This window comes from Xenopus tropicalis, chromosome 2 (genome assembly GCF_000004195.4).
Source record: "Xenopus tropicalis strain Nigerian chromosome 2, UCB_Xtro_10.0, whole genome shotgun sequence".
NCBI lineage: Eukaryota > Metazoa > Chordata > Amphibia > Anura > Pipidae > Xenopus > Xenopus tropicalis.
In genome coordinates, this window is record NC_030678.2 from 56,338,412 (window position 1) to 56,350,736 (window position 12,325).

Sequence of the window (12,325 nt, forward strand, 5' to 3'; positions counted from 1 at the left end):
CAACTATACAACTCATTACATGTTGGTGCATGGTAGAGTGACATAGACTGCCCAACATGCTTATGGCTAGCAGTAACTAAGGTGAAGTTAGACAACAACAGCTATTGGTACTGCTTTATCAAAATGTCTGTATAGAAAATGAAAACATTTAAAAGACAGATTCTGAATAAGCCCCAAAAGAACTTTACACATGGTACTTTGGATAAGGGGTATCTTGTCTCAATTAAATGAACAGCTATATTTTAAGACATACAGTTCCTAGATAAAATATGTTCCTAACATAACATTTCATTAATGGGTCTGAGTTTTTACAAAGCAAATACAAATTTGTGAATCGGGGAGGGGGGGGGGACCAGATGAAGACGTATTGGGGAAGGGTGTTGAGAAGAAGGCGAGTTGAATAAAAGCTTTCATAAAATTGCATGCAGGTGCCTTGTGTTTTACTACTACTGCTTCCAAAAAACAGGGCTTGCATCTTTCCTCTTCGGTTATTTTTCTTCTGTATAGTGTCCCCTTTAATAGTGTTGATGCTCTGATCATTAAAATTGAATTTTAGAAAAGTGACAAAGTCACAAAAAGAATACCAACCAATAGCAGTTCCACACTTATTGGGTGCAAAAACATAATATAAGCAAATGATTCATAAAAAAATTCAAAGGGTGTTTTAGTGCTCCATGATCCCAAAGCTCCTCTCTCCTAATGTGTTTTACGCCACTGGGAACTTCATCCTCTTAAACTCTCAGTGGAGCATACCGCAATAAAAGGGAGGCACTTAGTGATTATGGTGCACCTTTGTCATTTGGTATGGTATAAATATTTTGTTAATATTATATTTGCACCCAATAGATGTGTAACTACTATTGTTTAGTATACTATTTGTAATATATTCAGGACCTTAGCAGTAGTCCACATGTATAATTGATGGGTTTACATTGGATATATAAGCTGACTGTCACCACCCAAGGGAGTTTTATATTTAAATATAGAAAATGTTTATTATGACATATGCAAGAATACATTTGAATATATTAAATATATAAAATATATGGCATTCCCATTCGCGGATTTGAACCAACCTTAACAAAAGGGGGAACCTGCAACTACCACATTACAGCACAAGGTCACAGACAAATTGATGCAATTACACAGACCTACACTGATGCAGGAGCTATTTATATGCTGCTCTTTGCTTTGTCTTCCACCTGGTTATCCTTACACTGATACTCATATTGAAAGAGATCAAATATCATTAGGGGAGTATTGCTGATGTATGTCCTTATATTTTCTTGGACCATGAACCCTTCTGAAAACAGAGACTCACTTTAAGCTCTTCATCAACATTTATAAAATCATTATCACACAGCAGTAACACATTCTGGCCTCAACCAAGGGACTTACTTGGCAAAGAATTACAAATCTAGTGAAATTGCTAATAAATTTACACAATTGTTAAGTTCTCAAAGTCATTCTTCAATACATGTGCATAATGCAGCTGTGATCGGGTCAATTAATCAGTGACTGCCATTTCGACAGGTCCATCAGTCATAGCTATCTGATAGAATTGCCTGTGATGTGGACAAACTATCCTAAAGTCCTGCAGTGTAAACCAGAGCTGAGAGATCAAACCTTAAAAAAAATTATTTAAACAGAGCAACTTATAACTTAATTAAACCATGATGCAGTATAAAAGGCATTTTTTAATTTAATTTTAAAACTAGAAGCTTCTTGCATGGAAGAAGACCGACACTGTTGCTTACTGCCTTTTCCATTTCTTTGGCATGGGATTCTTCTCCACTGAGCAAATGCACCTTGCACCACAATGGGGTTCATGGTAACTGATACACATGCATAAAAGAGGCCAATATTTATGCTGACCTTCACATACCCTTTAAGAAACATTTGCAATTATTTATATATTAAACAGCAGATTGTAACAATGTTAGGAGGGATCATGCCAAACTGCTTTATACCAACAGGGATTCCTTGGCTTATATAAAATATATATTTCACTTGTCAACAATGAAATGACATCTGAGGAGAATTGCATATGCAAGGCATTCATTAGTCATGTCTTTCTAAGGACACAGAGGTCTACAATTAAAATGTTGTCTTTTAGCTGGGGGAGGGTGAGAAATGTAATTTAATGCAACTAGTCTTCAACTTTTTTAAAGACTCGGCCAATGCATCAAATCTTTAAAAAGTTGCAAATTGGAGTCAGAGGTACCCTGAGAAATATGTGGGACAATTGTAAGCACTTTTTTAACGGAATATCATTCTTGATGAAGGTCTAGAGGGGTTATCCATCACTTTTCAATAAGGACAGTTCAAGTATTTGTAATAAGGGATGTTACATTAAAGCTATAAATGTTGAATAACCAGAAGACCATTATCTATGAAAGCTTCAGACCTACCAAGGAGACACAAGGAGGCTTCCTCACCTAAAGAAAATAATTAAGTTACTGTAGTTAAGTTCTGCCTTGGAATAAGGACTGGGCAGAGCATAAATAGCTTCAGTGAAAGCAGATAAGAATTTGATTCCCAGGGGTTTTCAAGGGAAAAACATGCAACATATTAATGTCTGCTGGAAAAAGATAAATCAGGGATGTTAAGTCTTTTTAATTTTATATTTATCCTAGCATTTTAGTATCATATTTAAAAGATATATGGGACTATAAAATTCTTCCAGAGTGTCTTTCACTTCTTATGGGTGTGCATTAGGCTAAGGCTAAGAGGGGACCTGGGCAACCTTTTGACCTCACAGAAGGGGCTGAAAACAAGAAAGTCTGAAAATCACTAGTAGTGGTATACTGTAGGTTGTAGAGGGATGAAAACCAGGGGAGTTTCAGGGCTCAGTGCCACCCTGAGAAGACCTGCTTGACACCACCCCTGGCATTTTCTACTACAGAAAGGACCAAACAGCCCCCCCCCCCCAGCCCAATAAATAGTGACTGTCTATGGCATCTTACAGTAGCCCCTCTGGCATTTGCCAGAATTCACATATTGCCAGTCCAGGCCAGCATATCTCCTAAAGGTCTCAGTTGCAAACAGTGGACTCAAGCAGGTGCGCAGAAAATTTTTTGAATGGATTGAAGAACTGAAGCTGGCATAATTGTCCAGTAGACTGGCACAACTTTTGCTCCCAGTCCAGTAGCCCATTACAAGTAAGATAATTCTTTCTTTCAAACAAAGGCCACCAAATTCAACCTGTTGGGTGACTATAAGTTTCAATACATGCAGGAAACATTGTTTCTCTTTTTAAACTATGCCCTAAGGGCGAGGTCGCACAGGGTGTTTTTACAAATAAAATGAAGCCCTACTGATAGTAATGGAATACGTACTAAAGTAATTCCCAAGGGGCGCTTGCAAGCTAATGCCTTCTGAGATGTCTTCCTCTAAGGCTTTTTTTGACAGGGAACATGTACATGGCACTGTGAGAAATTATGACGCACAGACATATTGCATCATTATAAACGCACAATAGCGGAAATATGGTGAACAAAAAAAATCTGCAGTTTGGAAAAAGAAAACTACATATAGCATTACCCACGTGTGGTTTTATTAGCATATTTACACTTGTATCTGTGTTTTTAAAAACACAAAGTAAAAACGCTCTGTGTGACCTCGTCTTAAGATCTCTGGTTTGCAGTGAATGGGGCCAAAGCTTGATACATGGGATCAGTGAAACAAGCAGTGCCTTTGTTTTATCTTAAGCCTATATAAAAATACTCCACTGCATCCACATGAAAGTTGATCTTTAAGTAGTAAATGTAGGTGTCATTGTGTTTTCCCCATCATAGAGACACTTCAGATATCTAATAGGCAGCTAAGCTGCTGGACAGGCTCTGACTGGAATTTAAAATAGTTCCTGGCATTTTAGGTACAAAGTCGCCCAAACAGTCCCCCACCAGCCCAATAAATAGTGCCCACTGCAGCATCTTTCAGCAGCCCCTTAGGCATTTGCCAGAATCTACAGTCTAGGCCTGCTGAGGGAGCTCTAATGGTGGGAGAGATGGAGCTCTGTAGGATGGAACACTCAGTGGTGGATATGATGGCACGGTGCTGCCCTCACATGGTAACAAATGAACTGCACACAAAGGTAGAAAGAAATTATGTAACTACAAGGGACTGTGCTTTCAGAATGTGTAATCAATCCAGTTTATTTGTCTGTATGTTGTGCATTATGAAATTACCATTTTACAAAGTTTATGCCCCACAAGTGAGTATTGTAGAGCATTAGATTAATGTATATTAGGCAATTTAATTACAAACAATTTGGTAATGATTCTTTTTGTTGTGTTCTTTCACAATACAAACTTGTACAGTATGCAAACATGTAACTGGTTTAGACAAAAAAAATATGCAGGAGTTTAAAGCAAGTATAATCAGACTTAAAAAACAATAAATATATATAATAAAATATGCAAATATTGCAAGGTTTTCTTTATCTGCACATATAGAATCCTTCCCAACCATTAAATATTACGAGTGGTATTCATTGATGTAAACAAAAGTATCTTTAGCATTAGATAATAAAGATAACACATAAAAAATGGAATGGCACTTCTCATAATAAGATGTGACAAGCTGTGTATTCTGACAAGGTCATTACATAGAGTTCGGTGAGAACAGAAGAATCTAATCTTCTGCCTTGTGCTGAAAGGGAGAGGAGGGATGTGCAGTGAACAACATAGAGTAATAAAAGTAATAAATGACTGCACAGCCTAAAGAGGCACCAAGGGCTGCGATTTCTATGGGTTTTATAAAACGATATGAATGATAAAATGAAACGAAGAAAACAATGTACAAAAGAATGTTATAAACATATGTTTGTGTGCACTCTATACATATAGAAATAGCAAGAATCACACATATAGTTAGGTACTTTTCTGTGAAGAGAATGACTGCGGTATTGTACTGACAGTTAAGGTTACCAGATCTTACCAGGTTATAATCAGATATTAATGACTTTTTAAAAGATCTGTTCACCTTAGTGTGAGTAGATACAGTAGGTGAGGGTTACTTGATTTGTCAGTTAATGCACAAAGTGCCTCTGTGATAGTTGTCTAACACAGAGGCAAAGAGTTCTCTCGTGTAATGGGATGGTAATTCCTGGGAGGTTATATGGAATGTAATACGTTGTATTGTGGTTAATCTGCCAGAGAAACAATAAGGTCATTTAAAATGCTCCATCACTGTCAGAACCAAAAGGAATTCTATAATCATACAGGTTACTCTCAGTATATGTCTCACTTCTTCTCCCTGTTAGAATGTAAGCTCTTGAAAGCAGTGGCCTCGCCACAAATCTGGGCCTGACAGTATGGAGATTCAAATTACGTAAAAACTTATCTGGAAAACCGCAGGTCCCATACCTGTATTACATATAGAAACAACTGCTTTACGCACAAGAAAATGAATAAGGTGTTTCAGCATGACAATAAAAGAAATTAACAATTTGTAATACCTTGGAAATACATGGATCATTACTTTTATAGGACTGCTGAACCACTGGACTGGCACAGTATTTCTAGTCATTTTTTCAGGCTTTAGTTCTTCTTTACAATACATTCAAGAAGAAAATATCATTTTACTACATATCATCACCATTTGATGTTTATTTTTTTTAATTATAATATCAGGGTATCCATATGCATCTGTAAAATCAGGAAATGCACAAGTCATCAACAATCCATCACTTTTGCCCCCTATGGGGTAGTAGTAGTATGAAGGGCTAGAAATGAAGAAGCAGAACCTAAATTATAATTCTTTATAATGTTTGTTGACTCAACCTTCTGGGTAGATATGTTTTAATCATATTAGATATTAGAGAATAAGACAGAGACATAAACTAATGGGGCTTATTTATTAGCGATTGGCAAATTTGCACTTGGGCTGGAAACCCTGGCAGCTTTTATTGTTACATAGGGTTGAAAAAAGACCAGAGTCCATCAAGTTCAACCCATCCAAGTCAACCCAGCACACAAACCTATACTTACCAATCTATACACTCAAATACATAAACTATATATAACAACCACTAATACTAACTTTAGATATTAGTATCACAATAGCCTTGGATATTCTGCTTGTTCAAGAACTTATCCAGGCCCCTCTTAAAGGCATTAACAGAATCTGCCATTACCACATCACTAGGAAGGGCATTCCCCAACCTCACTGCCCTCACCGTGAAAAACCACCTGCGCTTCAAATGGAAGCTCCGTTCCTCTAATCTAAAGGGGTGACCTCTGGTGCGTTGATCGTTTTTATGGGAAAAAACATCCCCCATCTGCCTATAATCCCCTCTAATGTACTTGTACAGAGTAATCATGTTCCCTCGCAAGCACCTCTTTTCCAGAGAAAACAACCCCAACCTTGACAGTCTAACCTCATAGCTTAAATCTTCCATCCCCTTAACCAGTTTAGTTGCACGTCTCTGCACTCTCTCCAGCTCATTAATATCCTTCTTAAGGACTGGAGCCCAAAACTGCACTGCATACTCAAGGTGAGGCCTTACCAGGGACCTATAAAGGGGCAAAATTATGTTCTCATCCCTTGAGTCAATGCCCTTTTTTTTATACAAGACAGCACTTTATTTGCTTTAGTAGCCACAGAATGACACTTCCTGGAATTAGACAACTTGTTATCTACAAAAACCCCTAGATCCTTCTCCATTAAGGATACCCCCAACAAACTACCATTCAGTTGATAGTTTGCGTTTATATTATTTCAACAAAAGTGCATAACTTTGCACTTATCAACATTGAACCAGTTTGCTGATTTTCCAGTTTGCTGCCCAGTTTTCCAATTTTGTCAAATCGCTCTGCAAAGCAGCAGCATCCTGCATGGAACTTACAGTTTTGCACAATTTAGTGTCATCAGCAAAAATAGAAACAGTACTCTCTATGCCCACCTCCAGGTAATTAATAAACAAGTTAAAAAGCAAAGGACCAAGGACTGACCCCTGCGGTACTCCACTAACCACACTGGTCCAATTAGAAAATGTTCCATTTACCACCACTCTTTGTACTCTATCCTTCAGCCAGTTCTCTATCCAATTACAAATATTATGTTCTCGGCCAATATTCCTCAATTTGATCATTAAGCTTCTGTGAGGTACTGTATTGTACCTGCATCAGACTTAAAAACTAGAAGAACACTAATTGGTTGCTATGGGCTACTGCTAAGCTGCAAATTTGCCCAATATTGAATAATGACCCCCTGCATACTTTAACATACACTTAATGCATAGAGAGCAGTATTTTTACAGAACAGACTCCATGAAATGACTGTTGTCCAGAAGAAATTATAGCCTGTTTAAAAATTCTTCCAACTGACCATGTAATTCTATACATCAAGTGAATGTCACCTTCTCTGAACAATAAAATAAAATGGGCAGTTGATTTTTATATGCCAGAAACAGGCAAATTGCAAAATATATATATATATATATATATATATATATATATATATATATATATATTGTAAGCTCTTTTGGGCAGGGCTCTCTTCACCTCTTGTATCGGTTATTGATTGCTTTACTAGTGCATTAGGTAAAAGTTCCTAAACTTCTATACATACACTTCTATACAAGTACTTAAGTATACAAGTAACATAACATATTACTTTGCTGGAAATATAACATATCTTGCTGCATCAATAATCTATAACCAGCATTAACTACTGTGCAACATGTGCACTGATTCAGCAGGTATAACTGTCTGGCTGCTGTATCTCACTCACAGGAACATTCACTTAGTCCAGCACATGGAAACTGGTGCATCAAGTAAATGTTTCTACCTTAGCTGTACACTTTGGTTCCCCCTGCAGTAGCAGAGCAGGAAGTGTTCCTGGAAAATACAGTTTTATGGGAAACAAAATGTAAGTAAAGGCCCCCATACACGGGCCGATTTTTTACTGTCAAACGACCGATTCCCGAACGATCCGATACTATTGTTAAGTTATCGTATAGTTGATGGTGTGCGAACGATCGTCGGCCCACTAATCGACCCGACATTATCGTCCCCAAAATCGATCGGCCAGGTTTAAAAATTTTAGTCGTTTACCGATAAAATCTGCCAGTTGGTGTGAGTGTCAGACATTTGTCTTCGAATGATTGTTCTCTGCGCATGTCATGATTGCCAGCAGCGGAAGTCAACGAACATAAATAAATAAATACCGCTTCCGCCACGACATTGGATCGTACGTAGATGTACGATCGTACGTATTTTACGATAATGATACGATTAAATCTTTTGCAAATTATCGTTGCCCATGGATGGCATATCGTATGGAAACCCGATCGTCATACGATCGTTTGTCGTGTGACAAACCTTGTGTGAGTTTTCTTTTTAAATGCTAGCTTATTGAAAGGAAAACTATACCCCCAGTATGAATACGTAACCAACAGATAGTTTATATTATGTTAAGTGACCTATTAAATAATCTTGCCAAACTGGAATATAAATATCAGTAAATATTGCCCTTTTACATCCTTTCCCTTGATCCACCATTTAGTGATGGGCTGTGTGCTCCCTCAGAGATCACCTGACCAGAAATAATGCAGCTCTAACTGTAACAGGAAGAAGTGTGGAAGCAAAAGGCAGAACTCTGTCCATTAATTGGCTGATGTGGCCTAGCATGTATGTGTGCCTTGGCTTGTTTGTGTGCACCGTGAATCATATGATCCCAGGAGGTGGCCCTTAATTCTTAAAATGCCAATTTTCTATTTAGGATTAACCAATAGCACATACTACTAAAAAAGTATATTTTTATTAAAACGATTTAGTTAGATGAAGCAGGGTTTTACATATGAGCTTGTTTATGCAATACATTTTTATAGAGACCTACATTGTTTGGGGGTATAGTTTTCCTTTAAGAAAAAAACACAACAGAATATTTCCCTACGAGTTTTGTTTAGAAAAAAGATCACATTGTTCCATTCATTTGCAATGAGGCTAAAAAACCTACCGTATTTTCCGGCGTATAAGACGATTTTTTAAACCCGAAAAATCTGCGCCAAAGTCGGGGGTCATCTTATACGCCGGATACGGCAGGGTCGTCATCAGGGGGAAGCCTATGTACCTGAGGTCACTTCTCCAGCAGCAGCTGCATCTCCCGGGCGGGCAGAGCCCCGAGCACCAGCGGCATGAGCAGGGCCCGGCATGCACAGCGGCTAGTACCGGGGGAGGGGACTGCCACACAGCAGCTGGGGATGGCGGCGCGACTGCATGAAACTGATACCGTGCCTCAGCCACAGACTCAGCAGGAACCTGACCTGGAAAGCATGGGAAGCTTCAGTGTATGAAAAGAAACCAGGGCAGGGTTGGCCAAGCCGCAGCCCTCCGGTCATCATTAAACTGCAACTCCCAGCATGTCAGCTAAAGCAAGAGTGACTAACGTTGTAGATCACTAAGGGCTTGTAAATAAATTCTCAGCATGTCAGCTAAAGCAAGAGTGACTAACGTTGTAGGTCACTAAGGGCTTGTAATAAATTCTTACCACATCACCATTTTTAGGTAATTATAACTTTATTGCTTAATTTTTCTGTTCAGACTATACAATGTTTCTCTTTCATTCGAACTTTCTACTGGCTGCTTGGTTGCTAGGGTAATTCAACTCTAGCAACCAAATAGCCTTCATTGACAGCAACAAATGTAAACAGAAAAAAACACAAAGGATTAAGACTAACACAGAATATAATTATATAACTAGTATAACTATATAAATAAGACGACTTTTTATCCCCGAAAAATCCGTGCCAAAGTCGGGGGTCGTCTTATACGCCCAGTCGTCTTATACGCCGGAAAATACGGTTAATGTTTTAGTAAACTGGGGAAAAAAAAAAAAATAAAGTTGTTTGAGACATTTCTTATTGACTTCAATTGAAGTTCGACAGCTTTTAGTTTCCAGTTTTTTTGGGTGACTTTGGCAGATATTTTTTAATAAATACAGCCTATTTGCGGTTCCTAAGAATATTCTCAAGTATATTCACATTTTTTCTTGAATCGTGAAAAAAAAACACAAACTCAAATTTTTATACATTGCCCTTAAGTGCTGATTTACAGAGGTCATATGCCAACCATGGCTCTCTGTAACCCATCACGTACAATAAATATTGTTTGCAGATTTTTAATAGACCACTATAATCATTAAATGTGTGTCAATGGCTTTTTACCTAGAGGTATGGCTGTGTACTATAAATAAAGCCAAACGAATTCCATATTATCTCTTCCCTAACATTTCTCCTTCATTCACTTTGCCCCCTCCAGTTATATCACCATTTCATTTTAGAAAATCCAAGCGTGGCGAATGCTAAACTGGAATAGAATAATCTTTGGTAAAGCAATTACATTTCCAGCTTGTGTTTGATAGCAACAGAAACTGTACAACTGGCTATACAACAGACGTAAATAGAATTGCCTTCTGTAATCCTATGTAGTTCAATAAATATTAATCACAGGGTTTTACTACTACAGTGGGTAGCTGATAGCACAATTGCCTGCAGCCTTTGCCTATTTTTAACTGAAAATGTTAAATGTCTTAATAAAACACAGGGTTGTACAGGTTGATCACTTGTAATGTTTACCTTTAGAAGAAGTGGCATTATTACAAGACATTACAATGATACATTAAAATTAAAGACATAATGTACTGTATTTTTGTATGTGCCTTGTGTTTCCATGTATGTAAACAAGTCTAATATTGCATCCTAGAATAAATTATTTGCATCATGCTCTTACTATGTCATAGTGGCAAGAGTTACTCATATTTAGAGAGCATAATGTAATCTCTGGTGAGGATATGCCTACAGCTAGACATCAAGAAGCAAGAGCCAACAACAAGGATAACTGAGGGTATTTTGACCCTAGAAGCATAAACATATACAGTATAAAAAGTATGTTGTTTGCTTAGTGGATGTGTTCGCTTCATGTCCAATCTTATATTTATGAGGCAAAGTAGGTGATTATTGACATGTCACTGGACACAAGGGATTGTATACACCACCTAGGGATCGTATAAAGGAGATATTTAAATAACTACTGCTACATAGACAGGAAAGACAGAAGGGGCCAGTGACAGCATAAATGAAAAGAGTGTCAGATATATATATATTGTGTAAATTATGTTTACTTCAGCAATAACTAAGTTGCCCATACACAGAACAGCATTTGTTGCAGATACTGATACTTACAGTATTCATATATATAGAGACAAACATTGACCATCCAGGTCTATATCTGATCAAGGCAGGGTCCTAATATCAATTATCAATTTCAGGAAATTTGGACACTCATAGTTGAGCTACTAAGAACAATAATAGACAAAATACCTTAAAACACTCTTTGTGCCAATGCTGTTGTAACTGGTATAAGATAAAATATGGGGACATTGCTCAGACAGAAATAATCTGGACTTTATTTAAAAAAAGCAAACTGTGTTTTTGTATTGATACAAAAATAAAAAATATAGCCAATATAGCCAAGTATTTATCTATTATTTCCAAAAAATACCAAATACACTATATATATATACTGTATATACTGTATATATATATATATATATATATATATATATATATATAGTATATCCTGTATTGCAATATTTCAGTCGGTTTACTAAATTTTAATAAAAACTTACTTTGCTGAGATGGTGAGTTCTTTCACCAAATTTATGTTTTAATAAATACTGTTCATTTTTTCAAGCTGGGCCAAAAGTTTAATGATCTTTCTTTAAGAAATAGCACCAGTAATAATAATGATAAATGGTTTCGTAGGGTAGTGGGTTTACAAAGTGTTTTAACAGAAATACATAAAAAGGTTTGGTGGTTTTGAAGTAATGTTTTTTTAATGAGTATCCTGAATAAAAAGATATTATTTTATGGTGCGGTGTGGCTTGCAACAATAATACATTCTAATCAATATTGTTCAGGAAACGGCTCTGCAATTTTTAAATCGTCATCTATTGTTGTTGCTGGGGGGGTTGATCCTTAAATGTTTTAAAGAGTTCTCGGTATAACATAATCCGTGTATTCGCCGTTTTTTATTTTTAATTGGTGATATAAATAAGTTGGGTCGTAGGAAAACATTTTTAAAAAACGGCACTTAGTTTGTCTTCTTTGGTATTATCTATGCTTTGAAATCAATTCTGGTTTACCATAAGCTGAAGGTTGATATGAGAATGCATTTGTTTGTATGTAACCGCAATATCGTAACAGACCAAAAAAACACTTAATAAAGTGAAATGAATTTGAACTGATTTACAGTTATATATACACAATTTATACAAATATGTATATTCAACCCTGTAAAAACATATTGTTATCTATTTA